At 43.2% G+C, this 12564-nt stretch overlaps 1 pseudogene; it reads right to left on the bottom strand.

The window, feature by feature from the left end:
• Positions 1-9858, bottom strand: part of LOC148135609 (platelet endothelial cell adhesion molecule-like) — a 32699-nt pseudogene extending 22841 nt beyond the window's left edge.
• Positions 9859-12564: the final 2706 nt, after the last annotated feature.

The raw sequence follows: 12564 nt of genomic DNA, 5'->3' as shown, positions 1-12564 counted from the left end.
GCCTGCTGGACACGCTTTCCTCATTCCTGAAGAAGGGCTCATGCCCGAAACGTCGATTCTCATGTTCCTTGGATGCTGCCTGACCTGCTGCACTTTTCCTGCAACACATTTTCAGCTCTGATCTCCCGCATCTGAAGTCCTCACTTTCTCCACTATTAAGCAGCAGCACTGCAGCGAGTAACTCACCTCCTGATTCTCCCCAAAAGCCTGTCCACCATGGAAAAGGCACAACTGAGGTGTGTGATGGAATACTTCCCATTTTCCTGAATTTCTGCAGATCCATCAGTACTCCAAAAGCTCCATGCATTCAGGGACAAGATTGGCACATTTGATGGGCACCACATTTAAATATCTAAATATCCACTTCCTCCATCAGCGGTACTCAGTATAAAGTCATAGGGTCTTACAGCATGTAAATACACCCTTCAGTCCAACCAATCTATGCCGAATATAATCCCAAACTAAACAAGTCCCTCCGGCCTGCTCCTGGCCCATATCCCTCCAAACATTTCCGAATAATGTATTAATCCAAATGTCTTTTTAACATAATTACACCCACAGCTATAACTTCCTCGGGAAGTTCATCTCAGAGTAAAAAAAAAACCTCCGTGGTAAAAAGGTAGCCTCTTATGTCTTTTTTCAAGCTCTCTCCTTTCACCTTAAAAAGGTGCCTCCGAGTCTGTAAATCTGTCCCCCATATCTGCCATTTTTCAGCCCATTGACTCAATTATTCAAGATTCGTTTGTAATCTTTGAAAACCTTATTCACTTCGACTAAGCCGCACTTTTATTGTCATCTGCAAACGTGCTAATTATTCCATTTTCTCATCCAAACCATTCATATAAATGATAAACAAAAGAGGACCCGGAACCGATCCGTGCGGAACGCCGCTGGTGACATGCCTCCAGTCTGAAAAGCAACTTTCTATCATGACACTCTATCTTCTTCTGGAAAGATAACTGTATCCAGCTGGGAAGCTCACCCTGAATCTTATATGACGTAACTTTGCTAATTATTCTACCATACTGAACCTTGTCAAAGGCTTACTGACATGAAAATAAACAACATCAACTGCACTGTCCTCATCAGTCTGTTTGATAGTTCTTCAGAAAACTCAGGCAAGTTTGTGACGATATTTTTCTCACACAAAACTTTGCTGATGATCCCTAATCAATTGATGCCTCTCGAAATGAACACATATCCTTTCTACTAGAATCGCCTGTAACAATTTAGCCACAACTGCAGGCAGATTCACAAGTATACAGTTACTCAGTTTCTCCTTACAAATTGTCTTAAAGGAAGGTACAGCATTAGCCACCCTCCATACATCAGGCACCTGACCCATCGTCATAGATGATGGAAATATTTCTGCAAGATGCCTTATAATTAACCTCTGTATTTTCCATAACACTTTGCCATACATTGAATCAGGTTCAGGAGATTTATCCACCTTTGTATTCTCCAAGACCTCCCGAACATCCTCTTCTGTGATGTGAACTGGTTTAGAAACATCTGAATTTATTGCTCCGTATTCTCCTGGCTTTATTTTTTTCTCAATAGCAAAACTGACTCACAATAATCATTCAGTATCTCCCCCATCTCCTGGTGATAAACGCAAAGAAAAATCCTTGATCTTTAAGAGTAGCAGCAGCGTCTACGATCTATAAGATCCACTGGAGAAATTCGCAATAGCTCCTCAAACACCACCTCCCAAACTAATCAACATTCGCATTCAGAAAGCCAAGGGCAGCAGATACGTGGGAACACCATCCCCTAAGGGTTCCCGTCCGAGCCATTCGCCATCCCGACTTGGAAAATTGGCTGTACATTCAGTGCCATTGAAACAAATTCCTGGAATTCCTTCTCCAAACGCATTTTAACCCGATCTAGAGCACTGGAACCGCAGTAATTCAACAAGGCACTCACTACCACCTTCTCTGTGACAAGGAGTTCGAAAGGCTCACAACCCTGTGAGAGAAGAAATTCCTCCCCATGTCAGTCTTTAATTAGTGACAATTTATTCTGAGACTATGTCCTCTGCTCCTAGACTGTCTCATGAGGGGGCATCCTCGTCTCAGAATTGATCCTCTATATGTTTCAGTGAGATCACCTCACATTCTTCCAAACTCCTGTGAGTAGAGTCCAATCTATTTAGTCTTTGTCTATATGCGAATCCTTCGTACTAGAGATCATCCCAGTAAACCTTCATTGAACTGCCTCTAGCGAAATTCTCTTTTTCCTTATATAAGGGGAGCAAAACTGCTCAAAGTGCTCCAGGTGTGGTCTCCGCAGCACCTTGTTTAGTTGCAGAAAGACTTCCCTATTCTTATACTCCAACCCTCTTTAAATTAGGATTTGCATTTTCTTCTCCCATCCTGATTAACGTGCGTGCGAGCTTTCTGTGCGATACGATTTATCTCAGTTGGCTGGGTTTTTGGTTTAAAGACCAGTGTGGTGCCAGAAACGTGGGTTCAATTCCCAGTTTGAGTTTACTATGAAGGATGTTCCTTCTCAACCTCTTCCCTCGTCTGATTTCTGCTAACCCTCGTGTTAAATCGCCAATAGTAGGTCCTCTCCAACGAGAGAGCAGGTTCCTATGATCTGGTAAGACTATGCGATACAAAAACAGCTTTCTGTGTTTCATGCACAAGTTCTGTCAAACAGCCTAAATTCTCAAACAAGTCTCTATTGTTTTGCAGCTCTCTGCAGTTTATCACCATTTAAATAATACACTGATCTCTGCTCTCTCTGCCAAAATGATCACAATTCCAGACGACAAAGACGGGGTCAAGTTCCAGTTGTTGCATGTTTGGGAAAGGTCGCTCAAAAGATATGCACGGCACGGCTTCATGTTTCCAAACGATAATTCAAGAAATTTGTAGTTTTCCCATGGAGAGCAACGTTCACGGAAAACAGAAAGGAATTGAAATGCAATTGTCATTATTTCCATCAGTGTCCTAGAAACGGCATCGTAAAGACAATGTCAAAGCAATGTAAGTGGAGCAGCAACAGAGAAACAGCACATGTCCTGTCTGTAACTCAATGGAAACTGTTGACTGTTCAGTCCCGTTGATGTGGAGGCAGCAATATGAATTGATATGAATTGCATTATGACCCTTTTGGTTTCTCGTCCTTGTCTCGTACAACCAGAAATTTTGGTTTGTATATTTCTATTATTTTTCCTCTCGTTTTCCCCTCCTGTTTTCTCTATGCTCAGGTTCCCTATGTGACTTTTCTTAAAAGAATAAAGGATCACATAATTTTAGGTTTCTAAAAAATAAATTATGTTTGGGAAGATTATTGCAAAAGGAATCCAGTTCACATGGTTTTGCGTTTCTTGCCTTGGAGAAATTCTTAGAATACCCTCAAAGTCGGTCAATACCCATCAATGACCTCCACACTAAGGTTTCTAGCTCAGAGACAAAAGGCAACAATAACAGCAGAGCTGTTTTCAGAACATATCTGAAATCTGAAGGCTCTTACATAAATTTCGCTTTGTTTAACGTCATTTCACAAAAGAGCTAGGACCGTCATCAGTCTAGGTTCGGAGCCAAAGAGGTCGACAGCGCAGAAAATACCTTTCGGCCCATCAAATCTGTGCCAGTCAGAAACAATCACCTGACTATACTGTCGTCCCATTTTCCCAGCATTGGCACATTGGTTTCGCAAGTGCACATTGAAGGACCCTTGCAGGCAGTGATTCTCCATCACCCTCATTTTTGCCTCAGATCCCATCTACACCTCCTCCCCCTTACCTTCCATCTATTCATCCCGTCCGAAACCCGCACCCTCGCTATTGATTTCACCATCAAAGGGAAAGGCATTTTTCTTGTCTACCCTCTCTACCCCCTTATCATTTCATACTTCATATCCCACCACAACCTCCCACCCCACTTCTCAATCTCCTCTGCTCTAAGGAAAACAATCCATCTCTGTCCAATCTCGCTCCATCACTGAAACTCTCCAGATCCCAAGGTGACAGCCTGCTAAATGTCTTATTGTTGATGAAAAGTAATCGCATTTCCATTCCTTTGCGGTATTCTGAAATTCTCCTGAAATTTTCTGACCATAGTGTACGTGTGTGTGTAACTTGCATCCATTTCAGAGAAGATTGAATAATATTGTACAAAGGACAATAACCTGAAATGCTCGTTCTTTCTCTCTCTCTCTCTCTCTCCCTCTCTCGGGAAACGCTATCATCCAAGCTCACAATTCCTTTCATTTCCGCTTTCTGCCAACCTTGGTTTTTTTTGTTAGCCACAGTAATCAATTCCTTCTTTCCAGGAACTGAGAAGGAAGTGTGTGGTTATCTGCTGCAGAATATAACCTCCCGTGACCGGAGAACAAAGCAGGTTTGTCAGGGATAAAGTTCCTCCATCACACACACTTACAGAGGATCAGAAGCACGGAGATCTGCGATATTTCCGACGCGGTTTGATGGCACAGCAGTTTCCAACTCAGAATGACCTGGTGCCTGCTACAGCAATGCCTTTGCTCACTCACATTTACCTGTAACAGGAGACAGTAACAAGAAAAAGAGGTTGCTCGCTCCATACTGTGCTCACATTTCCAGTTAGTCAATTGCTTTCACAGGAACAGCAGTAGGTCATTCAGCCTCACGAGACTATTTTGCTATTTAATGGCTGATCTGTGGCTTATCTCCATATAACTGCCTTTGGCCCCTATCACCTTCATATTGCTGTTAAACAAACATTGATCGATCTCGGATTGAAATTTCACAACTGCTCCATCATCCACTGCCGTTTCTGGAAAAGAGTTAAAAATCTCTCCCAGCCTTTGTGATGTGGAAGTGCTTCATAACATCTCTCCTCAATGGTCCAGTCCTAAGTCTCAGACTATGCCCTCACAATTTCCCCATAAAGTGGACATAGCTTCTCCTTATCCACCATGTCTTTTCCTGTCAATATCTTCGATCAGATCACCCATTAACCGTCCAAATCCTGGAAAAAATCAGGCCTAATCTGTGTAAGATCGCCTCAGTATTTAATCCCTAAAATCCAGGTCCAATTCTTGCCAATCCAATTTCTACTCCCCCAGGGCCAATCTGTCCTTCCTAGCAATGCTTTTGGAACAGCAGTGCTCTCGTTAGAAAAGTAAAATAAGAATTGCTGCAGAAATTCAGCAGGTCTGGCAGCATTTGTGTGAAGAGAGAGGGAGAAACAAAGTTAATGTTAGAGTTATGAACACAGGAAGTCCTGGAAAATCTCAACAGGTCTCGGTGCCTGTGTGGAGAATGTGAGAGAGAGGGAAACAGAGTTAATGTTACAGGTTATTGACACAGGGAGTCCTGGAGAAACTCAGCAGGTCTGACAGCATCTGTGTAGAGAGAGAAACAGATATGCACCAAATGCAGGCAAAACCTCGTTCAATTTGGGAAACCTGGCTGGGATGGATGGGTTCCGACAAAGGGCCTGCTTCCGCCCTGTCAAACTTTATGACTCCAGTCCACGTAGCTGTCCAGGATCAGACTCTAACCTGGTCACTAGGAATCTTGAAGCAGATTGTGGCACACTGCTAAGAGAACCTGAACCCGTTCCTTTGCCCAAAGTCTTTGCTTCTTGCAGGACCAGAGATAAGCCACAGCCAACTTATTTCTGACCATCATCTTCGAGACAGAGAGAGAGAGGGGAAATTTTACCCGATTCATGGCACGCATATGCACCCCTATCCTGACCCAACTCCTCTCCAAGGAGGAAACCCCACACCAAACCTACACGGTCTTTGGAATGAGCTTTATCGGAGTTTAACAGCAGGCACTGGGACTGAATACACCTCTGCAGCTGTTATGACGATGATATATTGCCACGTCTCTTTCTGCCGTTAAACCAGTAGCATCCGTGATTAAAATAGAAATCGCTGGAGAAAGTGAAAGCAAAGAAAGTCGTGCAACCCACCAAGACAGAATGACTCTCTTTTCCCCCCACCTTAATATCTATCCATTTTATATCTCTTTTCCTCTTTCACCAGAATTAACAACCCCTTTGTCCTTTGCACCAGCAGACACTTTTCCATTCACGCCTCCTCTATTGACTGTATCACAAACACCATTTTTCCAATCCTATTCAGTTCTGAAGATGGGTCACTGGAGTCGAAATGTTAACTCTGTTTCACTTTGAGTTTTTCCGGAAATTTCAGTGTTTTTAACCAGTAGCAGAGAACATAAAACAACACAGCGCAGCTACAGGATCCTCTGCCCCCGATGTTATGTCAAGCAGAACACCAAATGAAACTGATCCCTCATGTTGGCTCTTGGTCCATGTCACTCCATTCCTTGAATTCTCAAATGCTTATCAAAAATTCCCTTAAATGCCCTTAATGTGCCTGCCTCAACCTCCATCCCTGGCAGTACGTTCCAGACACTATCACTCGCTGTGTAAAAACAACTCGCCCCTCACATGTACTTTTAATGGACCCCCCCAAAAGTATGCCTCCAGTATCAGAAATTTTAACTCTGTGAAAAAAGATTCCAACCGTCACCCCTTTCTATAGTTCGATTAAATTTCCCCTCAGCCTGCGCCACTCAAGAGAAAACAATCCAAATTTTTCCGAACTCTCATTATATTTAATTCCCTCAAATCCAGCCAGCATCCTGGTAACACTCTTCTGTATCCTTTCAAATCCGCCACATCCTTCCTGAAACATTACGAATAAAATTAAACACAATGCTCTAAGTAAGAACAAACCACGGTCTTATGAAGCTGCAATATTAAACCCTGACTCTTGTACTCAATTATCCATTCAATAAAGGCAAGCATGACAACGCCTTCTTTACCATCCTATCTACTTGCAAGGCTACTTTTAGCGAGACTGGAAACGCGAGATCCCTCTGTACCTCAGTGCTGGACGATTAACTGAATGATTTTCCTTAACATTTGATCTCCCGAAGTGTAGCACCTCACATTTGCATGGATTCCACTCCATCTGCCATTTCACTGCCCAAATCTGCAACTGATCTATATCCGGCTGTATCCTATAACAGCCTTCTACACTATCCAAAACTCCATCCATCTTTGTGTCATCTGAAAACTTAATGATCCACCCATCTACACTTTCAACTAAGTCATTTATGTAATCACAAACAGCAGTGATCCTGAGTCAGATCCCTCTGTAACACCACTAGTCACGGACCACCAGCCTGAAAACTACCCTTCCACAACTACCATCTGTCTTCTTTGGGCAAGCCAATTCTGAATCAACGCAAACTAGTCACTGTGGATCTTAATCTTCTGGATGAGCCAACCAAGAAGGACATTGATGGAAGTTTTAGTAAAAGTTATGTAAATAATACCCACAGTTCAAACGTCATATATCACCTTCGTCACCATCTTAAAAAAAATTCAATCAAGTTAGTAAGACATGAGATGGCCCGCACAAACCCATACTGACTGTCACTGATTATGCCATGCTTTTCCAAATGTGCACACATCCTCTTGCTTGGAACTCTCTCCAACAGTTTCCAAACCACTGATGTGAGTTTTACTGATCTACAGTTTCCTGCATTATCCTTAATTTCTTTGTTGAACAAAGGGACAACGTTAGGTACTTGCCAGTTCGCCAGCATCTCTCCATTGGCTAGCGAGGATTCAAAGATCTTAGTCAAGGCCCCAGAAAATTCCCTCTCTTGCCTCTCTCAATAACCTAGAGTAGATACCATCGGACTTTGGAGTAGGTACCGTAGGGCCCTTAGGACGTAGCCACCTTAATGCTCTTTAAGAGACCCACCATCTCTTCTTTCTTGGTCTCCACTAATAATTAATATGCTGTAGCATATTAGTATGCTCCACACAAATCTCACTATCTCCTTGATATCCTTTTACTGAATGAATGCCAAATGCTCATTTAGAATCACACCTACACATTCTGCCTCCAAACACATGATCCCTCTTTTTTCTTTGACTGGGCAGACTGTCTCCCTCGTTATCCATGTTTACACTGAGATCTGCTGAGTTTCTCCAGCACTTTATGTGTTTGTGATCTGTTACGCTAACTCTCTTTCTGGCACTTCTGTTTCGTATTGCTCGTGCTCGCACTTGCGATTCGGAAAATAACATTGTGGCAGCACAAATTTGCATGTCATAATTTTTGGATAGAGTCTAAAAAGTATTAATCTGATATTTCCATCTGTATACTGTGCCACTGACCCATCTCGACTTATTTTACGGCACACAGTATTTTTACTTACAACTGGTCAATATGGCATCAGGAATGCTATGATCAGAATTGCAGTATCCATTAACAAAAACTGTCGGATGATGGAGATCTGAAACAAGCAGTGGAAGTGCTGGAAAACTCAGCAGGTCGGACAGCATCTGTGGAGAGAGAGCAAGAGAATTAACGTTACACGTTAAACGCACAGAAAGTAATAGAGAAACTCAGCAAGGCTGGCAGCATTTGTGAACAGAGACAGAACAGAGTTAACTTTACAGGTTATAAGAACAGAAATAGCAGCTGTTGTGTGTTACGAACCTCCTGCATCCATTACTAGGACGGTGAACAATTCTGCAGAGTACTACAGATGCGGAAACGCCAGCCCCCTGTCTAATTGAAGCAAAACCGCCCCACTCTTACATTCAATTCTCGTCACAATGAAGCAGAATATCCTACGAGCGTTCCTGATTACTTGCTGTAACTGCATACAAACCTTCCGTCCTTACAGAGTCGACTGCCTGTACTGTGCTGATTTTCCCATTGACAGTCTCTCAGAAAGGTAACTGCATATTTTGTTTGATTCTGAAAGAGAAAAGGGAATTGCAGTGACAGACGGATTAGCTGCATTGCTGTTTCGATGCTGTTTCCAAGCAATATTCTAGTCAGTCCCGCTCCCTGGTGGCCACTGCAAACAGCACGAGTGCTGGCACCATTTTCAGGAGAGGCCGCTGTGGGGTAACAGGTTCCCACTTTGTAAATGTCATGTTCAGTGGAGTACAGAGGGGGAAGAGTGGGATTGAGGAAGTGAAATTATGTGTCAGAAAGAGAAACTGAAGAACCAATGAGTTTTCATGAACATTTCATATAACAGATTGGAGGCTTGGCTGCTTATCGTGTCTGATATATAAGTGGAAGGCAACTTAGGAATTAAGTTCAACAGTGGTAATAACACTTCTCCTGAGAATAAAGGCAACTTATTATCTGAATGCGGAGAAATTTCAGAGTGATTCAGTGCAGAGGGATCCGGATATCCTTGGGCATGAATCTCTGAAAGCAAGTGAAATAACTCTAAGAGGCTGATTCAGTGCAGAGGGGTCCGGGTATCTTTGGGCATGAATCTCGGAAAGCGAGTGAAATAACTCTAAGAGGCTGCTATTAAAATCCCGGAATCCTAGATTAAATAGAACCCCTGCCCCTCTGTCATCCAGGCCGCCCTGATCGGAACAGGTTAACAGTCCCAATCAGGGAACTTATATTCTGTCAGGACAACCTGGCTGACCTCATTCCAAACACTGTGTCCTACCTTCCCTCAGTCCTGAGACATAGGCCTGTTCTTTTTCCGTACCTTCTCCTTGGGCGTCCAGTCCCTCTGACTCTGCCTTGGATACCAGACGGTAGCCAGCCTCTTGCACCTGGAGCGTTTCAGAAGAAATGCATCGTCTTCCTCACTTGGATACAGCGTTGAGGCTGTGATACATACGTCTTCATCTCGTCCTGAAAGATGTCTGTGAGAATAGGCAGACTGGGCGAATTCATGGTCTCTGACATCCTTGCTAGATATTTTGAGGGTGTGAGGTAAGTTTTGCTACTGCCCCGTTTCTGAAGTTGCTGCTTTCATGTGGTCACTGTGCTTCAGAATTGCATCTCCTACCCAAATTTGTACGTCACGGGATCACGCCTCTTACTCATGTTGAACCATTCCCCTCGTTTCAACACCAAGCGTCGTCCCCTAACGTAAACAGTCTCTCTCGCTTAGAGGCGTCATATGTCCAGCAGTGGAGTTCCAGAAGACGTTTCAAACTCTCCCTCAGTAAGACCAGGTTTTACCTGATATGGACAGTTCTCTCCATTAGCAACTCTGCTGGAGCTATCCCTGTAGCTGCTTGCGAGAAGGTCCAATAATAGAACACAAACCAGGACAGATTGTTATCGAGTGAATCTGTAGGTTGTTTCTTGAAGTCTGCCTTCAATGTTTGGACTGGTCTTTCTGCCAGACTATTGGGCGAAGGAGGGTATGGAGATATACTTACATGCCAAAGTAATTCGATTTTAGGAAATTTTAGCAAGTGGAACAAGTATTAGGTGGATGCCATTGAGCAAAAGATCCCTGATTTGGGCCATTAATGTGGGCCAATCAGGGAGCTGTGGCTAAAGATATAAGTAGGAGTCTCAGATGATACCTCAAAAAGCTGTCTCATATATGAATATAAAACCCTGTGGATAGTCATTTTAGTATACTTGTGGGCATCCTTATCCAATTGCAATCACAGGCATTCATGTCTCCTGTTCAGCATTGTGAAGTCCAGCGCCCTACCAGTTTTGCGTATAAGTGCGCATATTTGCGGGATTGGGTATTCATCCAGCTCTGAAAACCCGTTTATTGTTTGAAATCCCCACAAAGGCAAATCGACATGTTGTGCCTCATAATTGGCATGACCAATCCTGCCCATTGCACAAACTGGAATTTGATGATTCCTTCATTTTCCACTCGCCTGGTATCTGCCTCTACACATAAGACGAACGGCATTTGATGGGTTTTTCAGAATTATTGAATTATGTTTTGGCCGCTTTGACAGTCTATAAAGTCTGGACAGCATGGTGACTCACAGCACCAAGGATCAGATTTTTTTCCACCCTGAGATGCTGTCTACCTGATGTTTGCATATTCTCCCCATGGAGACCCCATGAAGACCCTATGGGTTTCCTCCTGGTGCTCTGGCTTCCACCCACACTCCAAATATATGCAGGTTAGGTTGATTGGCAAAGCTATATGCCCTGTCGGTGGGTTAGCTATGGGAAGTGCAGGGTTAAAGGATCGTTCTAATTGGGATACTCTTTGGATGTTCAGTGTGACTCGATGGGCCAAATGCGTTTCAATGTGGGAAGGATTCTATTCCACAAGCGCACTGAAAACGTTGCCAGTATTTAATTAGAATATCACTCAGACAGCCATTTCCTAATTATAAACGATGAGCCAATCAAATTGAATCTTTCTCAACCAATTTCATCATCAAGATTGTGTCTGAGGCTGTTAGTACAATCAGTGGTAACTGAACTAGCTGCTTCTCATAAGAGACCAGAACTGAAGATGTACACTTAACCTGTAGGGGTTAAAGGTAATGTACCTGTTCCAAATCATCCGTAGGTGAATTTTCTAGAGTGTGCAGTCTCCTGAATACCATCGATGAATTCTCTAATTGCATTCAGGCCGACTGGGCATCATGTGCTGTCTTGCGTTCACATAGCAGTAGAAACAACAACGGCCTGTTGGCCCATATGAGTACAATCTTTAAACATGAACCATTCACTATCCACCATCAACCACTTTAGTATGGGTCCACAATCCATTCTTGCCAATCCAGTGCCTCTTTCATCATACGTCACTTTATTTAGATTCAGGATCCTAACTTCTAGTTCTGCTACTTGACTCTTCATCTTCATGAAGAACGCTGTCACGTTATGGTCACACTTCCACGAAGTAGTTTTGCATGGCAAGACTGTTAATGCATCATTTCTCCTTGCAAAATATGCAATTGAGAATAGCCTGTTGTCCAGCTGGTTGCTCAAGTTTAAAGAAGCAATCCTCTCTCTCTCTCTCTTACACACACACACACACACGCACACACGCACCCACAAACGCACACATACACACACAAAAACACACAAACGCATACTGATTCACGCACAGATATACGCACACACTTACAAAAACACACACTGTCTCACATATTCACACACACTCACAAACACTCTGTCTGACACACACACTTACTCACACAATCACACACGAACTCTCACACACAAACTAAAAACACTGCGATACACACACACTCATTCGATTGCACACACATTCTCAGACTCTCACACACTCACTCACGCAAATGAACTTACGTGTGAACAAACACACACATTCATGTAAGATTCACGCATAGACACACATGCACTTATGCATCCACAGATACTCACACACACACTCACATACACAGACACTGACACACAGTCACTCGAGCGCGTGTACACACAGATTCTCACATAGATTCTCTCTCTCAAGCACACGAACGCACACACTTGCACATACTCACATACACACACACACTCACACCTGAAAGCGCAGACACACACACACACTCAGACATTCTTCAAGAATGAGGCTCACCACCTTCACAAGGACACCTAGGAATGGGCAATAAATACTGGCCTGCCAGTGAAACCCACACTCTTCAAATGAATAAAAGCAAATACAAGCAAGCCCTCATGGAAAAATTGCACCATTTTGTTTTATCAAATATCTAGCTCAATTAAAGACAGCTATGATTACAGTTATACTGTTATTGCCAAAATCACTGATGCTTGCTTATTGCCTGATTACGTATCGAGGAAGGATGATGGAATGTT

This window comes from Chiloscyllium plagiosum, unplaced genomic scaffold, assembly GCF_037043375.1.
Source record: "Chiloscyllium plagiosum isolate Xiang-an unplaced genomic scaffold, Cpla_swu_hap1 HiC_scaffold_49, whole genome shotgun sequence".
Taxonomy (NCBI): Eukaryota; Metazoa; Chordata; class Chondrichthyes; order Orectolobiformes; family Hemiscylliidae; genus Chiloscyllium; species Chiloscyllium plagiosum.
This window is presented reverse-complemented; position numbering and strand designations above follow the sequence as displayed.